Genomic DNA, 13,234 nt, shown 5'->3' with positions numbered 1-13,234 from the left:
ACACCTGGCCAAACCTAGGACACAGAGACTGGGTGTCTCGGGACTAGATTCCCAAGTCATGCCTAAAACAAGGCATTAGGTCCTTTAATAGATATGATTTGGTTCACTAACCCCCAAGTCACATTCCTTTCATCAACAAATCAAGGCAACTCCAAGTACTTTCTCCTCCCCTGTGGGCTCACACACTGGTCCATGGAGCTCTGGAGTGGAGCAGAAGAGACTAGGGCCTCTTCCCTAACACACTCATAGGCACTTGCCACTAAAAACAAGCTAACTCGGCCAGGTGCAGTGGCTCATACCTGTAATCCCAGCACTTTGGAAGGCCAAGGTGGGCAGATCACCTGAGGTCAGGAGTTCAAGACCAGCCTGACCAACATGGTGAAACCTCATCTCTACTAAAAATACAAAATTAGCCAGGCATGGTGGCACGTGCCTGTAATCCCAGCTACTTGGGAGGCTGAGGCAGGAGAACTGCTTGAACCCGGGAGGCGGAGGTTGCAGTGAGCCAAGAGCGAACTATTGCACTCCAGCCTGGGCAACAAGAGCGAAACTCCGTCTAAAAAAAAAAAAAACAAAAAACCCAACTAACACAAGCCCACCTTTCCACCCTCTGCGTCTTCTCTCCTTCTGGGTCACCTCTTAGGCTTCCCTGGCCAGCACAAGGTGGACACCTGTAAGCTGCTTCTTATCCAGCCAGCTAAGCAACAGCACACAGTAACCAGCCCCATGCCCTGAAAAACAGTCACGGGATTCAGCAAAAGGCTTGCACCAGGACCAGCCTCTCCTCCCCACATTCCCCGGGCCAGCTGGGTCCCTCGCTCAGTTGCCAGACAGACTGCTTTTGCATGTGGGCCAGCCTCTGACGCTCCCAGGTAAGTGGTCAGTCATCCAAGGCTTCCACTTGGAGAACAATCAATTTAGACTTCAGAGATTTGGGAGACCTAGGGAGATATTCCTAAATGAGATCCCCCGCTTCCAGCACAGACTCCCAGTTGCCTAGCAACTGTAGGAAGAGCTCTGGGAAATCCGGAGCTTACTCCAAAGCCCCCTGTGCTGTGAGGAGCTCGGTGCGGCCCACCTAGGGAGGAAGGCACTGCAGCTGATAATTATCAGGAGTAACAGCCATAATCCCAGACCTGCTATTACTGTGTTTACAGAGGAGCAATTACTGCAGAAGCTCACACCACTGGCCTTTCCCAGGCCCTCACCCTTCCCGCCCTGTGCTGACTAAGGGAGCAGAAATAGCCTCCAGCCTTTCCCAGGACTAGAAGCGACAGCCTCACAGGGCCCTAGGGTGCTCTGATACCGGTTCTACCACTTAAGTGGCTCTCCAAAGCTGTGAGTGGCCCTTAAGTGAGGCTCAGGGCACACACCCTTGGCCTGGCTAAGGGTAGGGGCATCCAGTGGCAGGAGAACCAGAGACGGTGCTTGGGGAGGCAGGGGCGCTGGTCTTCTAAGGGCATGCTGGGTTTTTTCTCTTTCCTTCCTGAAGCCAGCAGCCTGCTCACTGCCCTTCTTTCTGAGTGGCTCTCTCAAGGGCAGGCTAAGGACAAGGCACAGACATAGGGTTGAAAGGTTAAGCCCCCTAGCCTCCACGCCTTCTAATCTCCAGAAGGGGACAGCTGGAATTCAAATATCCAAGGAGAGGGTTGGGATAGGAGGCTATGAAGCCAGCCCACTGGCTTCTGTCTCCTGGGAACTCCCTGGTTTATGAGCTGCCAACCCGAGCTTCATGGGTGAAAAAAAGCACTCAGACTTTCAACAAATTCTCTGTCTGAGAATGACATGTCCCTTTCCAGCCTTCTAGCTCTGCCTTCTGTGTCCATCCCCCAGGTCCCACATCCTGGATCTAGCAACAATATTCTGATGCACACCATCTCTTCGTTTGCTTTCTCTCTCTCCATGACGCAAAGGCCAGAGTATGATAGCCTGCCTAGAAATCAAGGCCATGAGGACTAATTTAATTACAGTCATAGACTTCCAGGCTGTTAAATCTTAGTGTGATATTAGACATGATCTAATCCAACATCCCCATTTTATAGATGAGGAAAATAAGGCCCAAAGAGAAAAGGCAGTTGATGAGCAATCACACTGCTGATTAGTGGCAAATCTGAAATCAGAGCTCAAACATCCTGTCCTTGCTCAACTGTTCTTTCCAACACATGAGCCTGCCCCTTGATTCTGCTTGCCCTTTGGGTTCAGAACACAGAAGCAGATTTTTTTAAAAATCGATGAGGCATGGTGGCTCACACCTGTAATTCCATCAGTTTGGGAGGCGGAGGTGGGTGTATCTCTTGAGCCCAGGAGTTCAAGACCAGCCTAGCCAACATGTCAAAACACCATCTCTATTCCAAAAAAATTAGCTGGGTGTGGTGGCATGCACCTGTAGTCCCAGCTATACGCGCTGAGGTGGGAGGATCACTTGAGCCCAGGAGGTAAAGCTAAGTGCAGTAAGCCTGAGCAACATGGAGAAACCCTGTCTCTAGAAAAAATACAAAAATGTCAGTAAGAAGTGCCCAGCTCAGCATTTCTGGATGCCTCTGTTGTAGCTGTTAGTGGGTGGGACCCTCTAGCACCTGCTGCAAGCTGTAGGGTGTTCACCAGGAAGCCTGGCTGGTTAGAGCAGTTACCCACTGCTGGCCTTGGCCTCTCTGCCCTGGACAAAGTATTCTTTGCTCAGATTCTTCCAAACATTATGAGAAAGCAGTGGTTCTCACACTTTAGAGCATCAGAATCACCTGGAGGGCTTGATGGGCACATATTGCTGAGCCCTATTCTGAAAGTTTCTGACTCAGTAGGTCTGGGATGGGCCTGTAATTTGGATTTCAAGTCCCCAAGAGACACTGATGCTGCTGGTCCAGGAACCACACTTTGAGAACCACAGTGATAAAGGACACAATTCATACACTCTGTGGACCGTGGGCCTGGAGGATGGGAGGATCAGACAGCTGGAAAGGAGGGTTGGGGCTGGGGATGAATGTAACCAAACTTGGCCAGCTAGCTACAGCAGCTCCTCTGGCTTTCTCTGTGTACTCTGGTGTTCCCTCATATCCCAAAGACGCACACGCTGGGTGAACTGGCATGTCTCCATGATTCAAGTCTGACCGAGTGGGGATGAGAGTGTGCCCTGCAATGGGATGGCGGCCTCTCCAGGGTCAGTTCCCACATTGTGCCCTGAGCTGTTGGCATAGGCTTCAACCCTGACCTGGAAAGCAGGTTCATAATCATCTTATTTATCTTTATTAATCTTTCTTAAATGTATGTATAGCTCACATTTGTTTCAGTGTTTAATATTAGAAATGTTATCAGTCTTTATTAAGAAGTTTGATGATAGCCAGGCACAGTGGCTCATGCCTATAATCCCAGCACTTTGGGAGGCCAAGGCAGGTGGATCCCTTGAGCCCAGGAGTTCGAGACCAGCCTGGGCAACATGGTGAAATTCATCTCTACAAAACATACCCAAAAATTTAGCTAGTCAGGGTGGCATGCACCTGTGGTCCCAGCTATTTGGGAGGCTGAGGTAGGAGGATCACCTGAGCCCAGAAGATAGAGGCTGCAGTGAGGAATGTAGTGATCATGTCACTACACTCCAGCCTGGAAGACAGAATGAGACCCTGTCTCGAAAAAAGAAAAAAAAAAATGTGCTGATATTTTTGTGACCAGAAATATTCCATAGGAACTTAACTCTTGTTTATATCAGTCTGTGGTAAAACTTATTTCAATACGTCATTTCGCTTAAAGTTGCAATTTCCAAGAACCCATCAACCATGTTATCTGAGGACTTCTGCCCACTGAATGTCTGCATGTGCAAGCGATATACACGCGTGACTAATTCGATGCTCATCCCTGGATGAATGTAACAACTTGGGAATTGGGTGCCTAGAGATGATTGCTCCTGGCAATTTAGGCCAGATTCTCTCACTGCCTGCCTCCCCTTCAGTTTTCACTCTGTCCCCACCCATCTCAGCCGCTTCCCTCCAGAGGAAGTTCCCAGCTCTTTGGCTTGCTCTGCTTGTGCCTGCACAGCCAGTAGCTGGCTAGGGGGCAGGGAAGGGAGATGGGGGATGGGGGACTGCTGCTGTAAGAGAAGCCTTAGGTCTCTAAGTGCAACTGACCACAAGGCGCAGAGACCTGAGGGTGGGCACATAAGGAGCTCAGGGACTCGCTAGCCAGGTGGGAGGAGGCCTCAGGCTACCACCAAAAGGAAGGAGCAGGGCAGGGACAGGGAGGTAGAGGGGCTGTGGACACAAAGGCACAGCCCCAGTCATGGCTGTCATCTGCTGACAATTGCCTCTCTCCCTCCTGGGCTCCTTCACAGGGCCCAGCCAAAGCCAGATGTCTGCCAGATTTCCAAGAGGACAGGAAATTGGCCCCTCGGGAGGTGCAGGAGGGTGGCTCTGGAAGATGGGTACCTCCGTGGAGGGGGAGGCACCCAACCTTTCACCCTCACACCAACCTCCTCTTCCCGTGGTCGTCTTAGGGTGGTGGAAGCTGCAGAGAGAAAGAGAATACCTCTGCAAATCAGCAAGCATGACTGTCCCCAGCTGGCTGCTGAGGCTGACAGCAAGGGTGGGAAGCAGAGGTCTCACTGCTCAAAGTTAAACGCCAAGAAAGCTGACCCAGCCCTTCTGAGTCATTTCCCAAGGAGCTTCCCAGGAGCCAACAGGCTTAATGTGCCTAGAACCAGCCTTACCTGTAGGCTTAAGAAGCATATCACATATAAATAAAGGGGGAGCCACGCAGCTCCCCTGCCCCCAAATCCCCCTCTCATCTCCCATAGGAAGCCTAGAAATTGTATTCTCGCTTTTCATGGCTATGGGCTCGAAGCTACTTTGGACATGGAGTACATGAAGATTTTTCTCTGCAGCAAAAAGATGCCATCTGGGAAAGGCCATGAGGTTGGCAGGAAAGCAGCAGGGGACAGAAAGAGAACTTGAGACGTCACCACCCTCTCACCTCCCCCATTGAAAACATTTCCTACCAGCACGCTGGAGGAGCATCTGAAACATGCTGCCCTCAGCCGTGAGCAACATGTTTGGCCTCCTCCCTGCCTCCACATCCTCCACACCCTTGCTCCTTCCCGCCTCCCACCTGTCAGGCATGTTGCAAGACTCCATTGACCAATGTTTACAGAATGCTCCAAAGAGAATGATCCAGTTGCCAAACCCCTGAGTCATCTGGCCCAGTCACCCTTTGCTCCTCTGGCTTGGCTTTCCCACCAGAGCAGAGATCGGGCTCAGCAGCATTGTTCACAAGGCCTCACGAGCCAGGAGGCCAAGCAGGCTTCCCAGACCTGCCTTTTTATAGCAACGGGCGGGAAGAGAAGAAAGAAACCTTTAGTGAGTGCCTGCTACGTGCAGGGACTGAATCAGACAGTCTCGCATATATTGAATTATCAAATAATACAAAAAAGCTTGTGTGGTAGGCAATATGATCTTCATTTTTCAGCTAAGGAAACAGAAGCAGAGAGGTTAAATGGTTTTACCCAAAAATAGAATAGTAGCAGAGCCAGGAGTGGAACCTGATTGTCTTCACCCGAGTTCTCCCCAAAAGCAGAGCCTGAGACAAAGGCGTATGTGCAAGTAGTGCGTTTGGGAATATAATCCCAGGACACAGAAACAGGGAAGGAGAGAGTCAATACAGAGATTCAGTATGACGAAGCTGTCTATGGCTAAGGGTCTATGGTAAGCAACCCTGCAAGACCATCTGAGGAATCTTGGAAATGCATCTTAAGATGATCCACAAGGGGAAGAATGAGGGGAAGCACTCAGCCATCGGCACTGGCTGCCCTTTGGTCAAGATTTGCCCACAAGGTATGAACTCCTCCGTACTTCTGAGATGTACATGCACAAAGCTGGGAATCCTACACAGAACTGGCCACAGGAGCAGAGGCTGGAAGATTTCAGACAGAAGACTTGAAGTGGTGCATAAGGGCTGTGCACTAGACACAGGTCCCACCACGACTCCCCTCCCCACATCATCCAAAGTATGCTGAGGAACTTACACCAGGTCACTGCGGCACTCGGGGGAGGAGCCAAATGTGAACACAGCTCATGACTTCCATGCATTCATTCAACAAATATTTATTGCTGGCCCGCTCTGTGCTAGACATCGGCGTTTGGCAGTGAATAAAGCGGGCAAGGTCTTTGCTCTCATGGAGCTTAAATTTTAGTGGGGGTGGGGAGGGCACGGACAATTGGACAACTGGCAACTAAACAAATAAGTATGATTCTGAATCGGAAAGAGTGCTAAGCACTGGGAAGAAATTTCCAGAAGAAATTGTTTGTTTCTTAGGAAGACAAAGGAACTTGGCAGGGCACAGTAGCTCACACCTGTTATTCCAACACTCTGGGAGGCCAAAACGGGTGGACGCCATGAGGTTCAAGACTAGCTTGACCAACATGGTGAAACCCCATTACTACTAAAAATATAAAAATCGGCTGGGCATGGTGGCACAGGCCTGTAATCCCAGCTACTTGGGAGGCTGAGGCAAGAGAATCGCTTCAGGAGGCAGAGGTTGGAGTGAACTGAGATTGCCCCAATGCACTCCAGCCCAGGCAACAAGAGCAAAACTCCATCAAATGAAAGGAAGACAAAGGAGCAAATGATCACAATTGAATACAGTAACTGCTGTGACTGGGTTGACTGGGAGGGCAGAGAAGAGACCTCTCAGCCCAGACTGGGGAGACACGGGGCATCAGGAAAGGAACTCTAGAAAAGATGAGCCACGAGCTCTTTCTAAGGCCTCCCAGGAAGAGCCAGGCATCTCTGGACTGAGAGAAGTGAAGGCTATGCTCCAGGGAGAGGGAACAGCATGGGCAAAGACAGAGGAATGACAGCAGCCCATTCTCTGGAAACCACAAACATTTCTATGTGTTTGGACTAGTAGGTGCCGTGCATGTGGGATGGTGTCAAAAGATGAGGCAGGAAAAGCAGGTAGGAAATGGACAACAAAGACTAGACTGTCTAGTCCTGGGGGATTTGAATTTAATCCTGAAAGTGAAGGTGAGCCTCTTTTCACCCTCTAAGCTCAATTAGCTCTTGAACATGTCAGCCAAGGATGAAGATAAAACCAAACAGTCCAACCCAGAGGTTGGCAGGTGGAGACGGGAAACGCAGGGAGCCTCATGGGAAAGGCCCAGTTGGAGTATCTGAAAATGGCCAGCTCTGAGTTTCTAGGGTTACACATTCATTACTCAGCTCTCAGTACTTGATGACGCACAGTGGCATGAGGGCTCCCTCTTGGTCACTCTGACTTAAAACAGTTCCTCTGGGACTGGAGTCCATCCTATGCCCCTTCTCTTTCAGCTTCCAACTCAGCCCCTCCCCTCCACAGCCTTGCCCTTTGCAGGGAAAACTCCCAGGGAAAACTCAGGTGAGGATCCTGAGTTCAGGCCAGGTGCCTCTGGCCCTCGTTTGGCTTGCGTATAATACCTGCCAGGGCTTTCTAGCTGAACCCCACCAGTGAGAGCTAACACCAGAAAAGCAACCAGCATCTGGCTGCCTCCCTCGCAGAGGGCTGTCACATCCATCATCTGGGCAGCAGAAGGGCTCCCTGCAGTTCACAACCACATCCCACAATTCCCCCGCAGAGCCCTTGTCAAATGAAGCCCCTGGCTTCTGTTCATTCTTCAAAGCAAAGAACCCTGAGGAGATCTGAATGCAGACAGGAGCAAAACTCCCAGAAGCAGCCTTCCTATTCTCATATTCAAAGTAGAATAAAATCTCACTCCAGCGCCCATCTATCTCACAGAGGCTCTCAGATGTCCCAGGCCACAATGTCAGGTCCACCGGCCCTATGGTTTAGAGATGGCTGAGCACCTCTATCCTGCAGCCAGGACCCGGGGGCAGCTCCGGAGTCCTTCGGCTCACCAGGGAGGAAAGGCAGACAGCAAACAAGGCTTCTAACCCTAACCCACATGTTCTTTATCTTTTCTCCCTGGACCTGTCCCCATCCCCATCAGTTCCCTCGTCTCAGATCCCATTCCTTCAGGCTAGTGGGCCTTTTCTGTGCATGCTGCTCTGTTCCTTACAGTACACAGTCATTTAGGGTGCAGCAGCAGCATTTGCATTTCAATGGATACCTAAGATCATGCGTCAAAACTAGACCAATGTCCCCAAAGAAGCTACAGGCTAGCAGGAGACATGGTTACGGGAATGTGAGTACCTGCCCCGACTCCTGAGACCCTTCATATCACACCCATGTCCTTCCCAAGTTACAAAAAATGATCCCTGAAGGATATTCTGGGCATAAGATTCTGACAGTGTCCACAGCTGTGGTGGAGGAGGTTATTCCAGGACACACACAGACATAAACCAGCAAAGCAGAGGTTTCTATCCGTGAAGATGCTAAGGAGTCTAATTAAACTGATTCCTGAGTTGCTCCCCTGAACAACCGAGCCAATCATAATCCTTGAGAGGGTCACATTCATTTCCCCCAGACATTCACCAGCCTGCAGCGGTCACCTCTACCTCCTCCTCACAGCTGTCTCTGGCTTACAAACCTGAGAGTCCCTACAGATACCTGGACTCTTCCCAAGGGCCTGCTGATGGGGATGGGGGTGCTGAGCACTGGCCAGTGAAGGAATTCTTGGGGTTCAGCAGGATTCCTCTCCTACTCCAAAGATGGTAAAATAGAGATGGCCCCCAGGGCCAATTCCAGGCTGCCCAAGTTGGGGATCTTACCATTTTGTACAGCAGCTACGGCAAGCTCCCACCCACTCCACCCCTAGGTGCCTGGTAGATCTGTCTTCATGAGTCCAAGCTCTCAAACTGACACGTCTCATCTTTAAAAGGACCAAGAGAGATTAAACCTCCCAGTCTCTTCCTGGATTTCAGTGACAGATTTTTCTGATTCACCTCATTACCTCCTCCTGCAGGGGCCCATTCATTTCCACCTCATTTTCCTCCCAGTTCTCATGCCTGCCCCCATCCTGACAGGAGGGGCTCTATCCTCACTCAGCATTCACCCTTGCAGACACGAGCCCACACCCTCTGCCTTTCTCTTTTCTGCCCCTGTCCTACAGATCAAAGTCCCTGGAAATCTTTGAAACCAGCATCTCAGGAAGACACAAGTCACAGGGCACTGGTGTAAGGGAATGTTATCTGGTTTTGATTGGATGGTAATGTGGGGCAGGGCCACTCATTTCGGCCCGGAACCCTTCCTGCCTCACTTTATTACAAAGATCTTAAATCCCATTGTTCATACATCTGAATCTCCTCAGGTGTCTGGCAAAGCTGCAATACAAAGTACACACTCAATAAATATTTGATGACTGGAATCCCTAGTAAAGCCCAAGCTATCCATCGTACGCTGCCTAGGATCATTAGTATATTTCAAAATTGCAGAATCTTCGAGTCAGAAGGGACCATGTGGGCCATCAGTTCACCCCTACCCAGCACAAGAACACACGCTGCAACATCTCTGACAGGCAAACTTCCAGTCTAGTCTCCTCAACCATCTCCACACCTAGGACTGCCTAAGGAGGCCCAGCTCCCCCTCACAATAGAGCCCTCTGTTTATGAGAAAATCCTGTCTTCTATTTACAAGAAATCTGCTCTCCCCACCTCTGCATCCCACATCCGCTCCACACAATGACCACAGAACTGTTCACAGGGCTTGTGTTTTCTGGGAGTGTATAAGCTCCCTGAGGTACCCCAAACTCAGTGCCCTGAGTAAGTGCCCAAACTGGCCTGCAGGTTGGTTTGCTGATTGAAGAAGATAGCAAATTCTCTCTAGAGCAGTATCTTCCCTCCCTGGGGAAGTGAGCCGGTAGGAAAGGAAACCAGGCCCCACAGCCCTGCTCATACTTGTCTCAACTCCAACAGCCAGGTGTCCACCCTTTCATATCTTCCTCTGCCACCAAGACAGCAACTTAAAACAGAAAACAAAAGTCTCCTAAAGTTGCTGGGCCCTCTTCCTGACCCCCACCCCATCCCACGCCAGGGCAGTGTTGATAACGCTCTCCCCAGAGCACAGGCTCGCAGAGCACAAGGATGAGCTTCCCCAGGCTGAGAGAAACAAAACCCCACTCTCTCTGGCCTCTGCTCAGTGTTCAGGACACAGTTAACTAATCCAGAAGGTCGGATGACCTTGTGTGAAACCTAATGTGGGTTTCAGGCAAGGTCTTCCAAAGCACAGCTCATTTATTTTTTCCTTCTAGGGCTTTCAAAGAACAAGATACTGCCAATGGAGCTGAAACCTGGCTGGTGGTTTTCTAGGCATTCAGGTATTAAGTGAATGGAGATGGAAAAATACACTATGCAAAAGAACAGTCACACCAGGAACTTCTTTTCATCTGTAACTAAGCACCTCTGGTACTGGCTCACAGGCCTACAATGGACAAAAGCACTTCCTTGCCTGTGTTCCTGGGACCTGCATTTGGTGCTGGGCCTAGGCTAGAAAAAAAGTGGGGAAATATTGAAGAGCAGTATTGATGAGTATTGACAGTTTTAAAGAGCTCCCACTTCATCTCAACCCTCGTCATCACCCCTACTTGGTTCCTTTTACCCAGTAACTTTAAAACTCAGCCTTTAAGGGAATAAAGCCCTATGTAAATATGAAGTATTACAGAATATAAGAGCAGATTCACATGTAGAAGGTCCTCAGGAAATGCTAGATACATTTTCCTTTTCCTTACCTGAGGCATGATTCTACCCTGGAGGTTCCCCCCCCCCCACTTGGAGAAAAGGGAAGATAAAAGCTGACTCCGTTGGACAGAAAAGAAACAGAAGGATATGGATACATTAAAAATGTACGTGCTTACAATTTGCAGCAGACATTAAACTCCTGCCCACCTGCCTTACCTACTTCCACCAAAACCTCAGCCCCTCCAGGCTCTGGCAGGGAGTCCCAGCTGGGGTTCTAGAGATGGCAGCAGAACCTTGGGGAGACGGCCTTGGGCTTGACTTTGCAGAGCTAAAAAGGAAAGAAGTTCAAACAATGAAAAGCCCTCCCACCGGATTCCACCTTCTGTTGGCCACTTCCTTCCTTCCCTCCTTTTTCCTTCCCTTCCTGCCGGAGCTACTCTGCCCCACCTTCCTTCCTGGAGAGGAGGACCTACCCTTTCCTCTCTAGAGCTGGTGCCAAAGGGATGAACAATGTGATTGTTGGGGGGCGGGTAGGGGTGAAGGGAGTCAAGAAGTGGGAAGAGGCAGAGGGTGTCTGAGACGAACCAAAGAGTAACCAAGCAGAGATAGAGTGAGAGAGATGTTTAGTCCTCAAGGTGCATCTCAAGGGTCTTTGGCCAGTTCCCAGAAGCTTCCTTCATTTAAGTTGCCAAGCAAAGAGACTGCTAATGGCGGCAACAGCAGCAGAACCCCCAGAGCCTCATCCAGTCGCCCAGATAATTCGACCTCAACGTGACAGAAAAAAGGGTGGCGTCAGTGAGGTACAAGGGGGACTCAATCTAGGTAGCCATTTGCAATCTCCCTTCTGCTGTCCCACTGCCCAGAGAGAAAAGAAAAAGTGCAAAGGAGACGGGAAAGAGGCAGCGACATCAAGATAGTTTCTGGAAGAGTCCTGAAAAGGGCGAGGACAGAAGGAAGGTGCTGATAGGAAGGGGGAGGACAATACAAAAGGTAACGAGGAGCTGAAAATAGGAGAGGGGAGAGTCACCTTTCCATCAGATGCATTGTAAAGCTACCAAGGGAGACCAGAGAGTAGGGGAAGGGGTTAGGTCAAATGGAGGCGTTCGTGAAGGCAGAGCTTTGGAGAGGGCCAAACGTGAGACAGCTAGCACAAAAAAAAAAAAAGGCGCTCCAGGAGTCAGCAGAGGGGGCTGGAACGACGTGAGAAATAGAGAAGAGAGAAGAAATCAAAGGGTTCATCAAGGGAAGGAGGGCGCCAAGGAAACGCGCCCGGGAGGGCCCCGCTTTGTCTGGCGTGGGCGGCGGCGGCGAGGACAGCACGTGCAGCCGGGAGCGCCCTGGGCCGCCAGGTTCCCCGCGGAGGAGCGCCGAGAGGAGGCACGACGCGCAGGGGCGGCCCGGCCCCTCCGACCAGCGGGACCTCTCGCCCGCGGGCCCCGCGTCGCAGAAGGGGCGCATTGTTACGTCCCAGGCCGCAGCAGATTGCCGCTGTCCTGCAATACCCTCGCACCCTGGCACCGCGCCACTGGCACGGCCCGGGGGCTGGAAATAACTGCGCCGTTCCCATGGCGACGAGGCAGCGCCTCCCGCCCCCACCCCGCCCCGCCCCGCCCGCTGCGCTCCGCCCGCCGGCCCCCGCCGCGGCCGCCTTCCCCCGACGGAGCTCCCCCGGTCACCCTGGCAACCGCGGCCGCGGCGCGCGGGAGGTGGCTCGGAAAGCGGCGGGTACCGCCCTCCCGCCCGCCGCGCCGAGCGCCCAGCCCCCGCCCCGGCCTGCTTTCGGGCAGGACCGCACTGGGGCAGCCGCGGGCGCCGGCGCAGGAAGCCTCCCCTCCCCCTCGGCCCGCCGGGCCCGGAAAGGCGGGAGCTGGGAGGAAGCTTCGCGGCGGCCGAGGCTGCGGGAGCGGACGCGCGCGCCCCATTTTCTCCGCGGAGCCGCCCCCAGCCCGCCTGACCTCCGCGCCCCTTTAAATCCTCCGCGGGTCTACCCGCCCTTCCTCCTGGGATGGGAGGAGACCTTGGCTGACGGTGCCCGGCCGGCGCGGCCAGATGAAAGGGGGACCGGAAAAATGAAGCCCGCTCCTGCTGATGGGTTGCGTGGGGGTGGGGGGGGGAGCGGGAGGAATCCAGAGCTCTGGGCGCTGGCGGCACTGGGCTGGAGGGAAGCTGCTAGCTAGGCATCCGGTGAACAAAGGGGCCTGCTTCACCCTGCTGGGGCGATCGCCCCCCGGAGGGATGGGTTTCCACCTTGCACGGCACTCGTGCGTGTTGTCTGTTGGTTGTGGTAAGGAGGGTGTATTGCAGATCCCCAAAAGAGCCTCTCGGTCTCCCGGGGTGTCTGGGTCAGAATTGAGAAGTTCTGGGCTGGGCGGTGTGGGGACGGGAGTGGGAAGTCGGAAGGAGAGGGGCCGACCAGAGTTAGCTCGGTTCACACCGTCCGTCTTCAAGGAGGGGAGCCTGCACCTGACTTGTTTGGAATGTGAGCGTCTGCAGGGCGGAGGCACTGGCACGTAGGAAGTTCTAAAACTGATGCAAGTAAAACCAGACAGTGCCGCCTTCCGTTCTCCTGGGTGGGCAGAGCATCCCAAAGAAACACACTAAGAAAGTATGTAGGGTCCTGGCCGGGCACGGTGGCTCACGCCTG

At 52.3% G+C, this 13,234-nt stretch overlaps 1 long non-coding RNA gene across 8 annotated transcripts in view; it reads right to left on the bottom strand.

The window, feature by feature from the left end:
* LOC118149156 (uncharacterized) overlaps positions 1 to 12,114 on the bottom strand; it is a 79,496-nt gene extending 67,382 nt beyond the window's left edge. For 5 of the 8 annotated variants that reach the window (XR_013528967.1, XR_013528971.1, XR_013528968.1 and 2 more), the window contains exons 1-2: positions 11,064 to 12,114; positions 10,807 to 10,918 (exon numbers count right to left, since the gene is read on the bottom strand). This is a non-coding gene — a long non-coding RNA (uncharacterized LOC118149156). Of the gene's footprint in view, positions 1 to 10,797; positions 10,919 to 11,063 lie in introns of all 8 variants that reach the window. The other 3 variants (XR_013528972.1, XR_013528970.1, XR_004736417.3) reach the window with 2 other exon arrangements.
* Between the last annotated feature and the right edge of the window lie 1,120 nt (positions 12,115 to 13,234).

This window comes from Callithrix jacchus, chromosome 18 (genome assembly GCF_049354715.1).
Source record: "Callithrix jacchus isolate 240 chromosome 18, calJac240_pri, whole genome shotgun sequence".
NCBI lineage: Eukaryota > Metazoa > Chordata > Mammalia > Primates > Cebidae > Callithrix > Callithrix jacchus.
The sequence above is the reverse complement of the archived record's forward strand: the minus strand, read 5'-3'. Positions and strand labels throughout refer to the sequence as shown.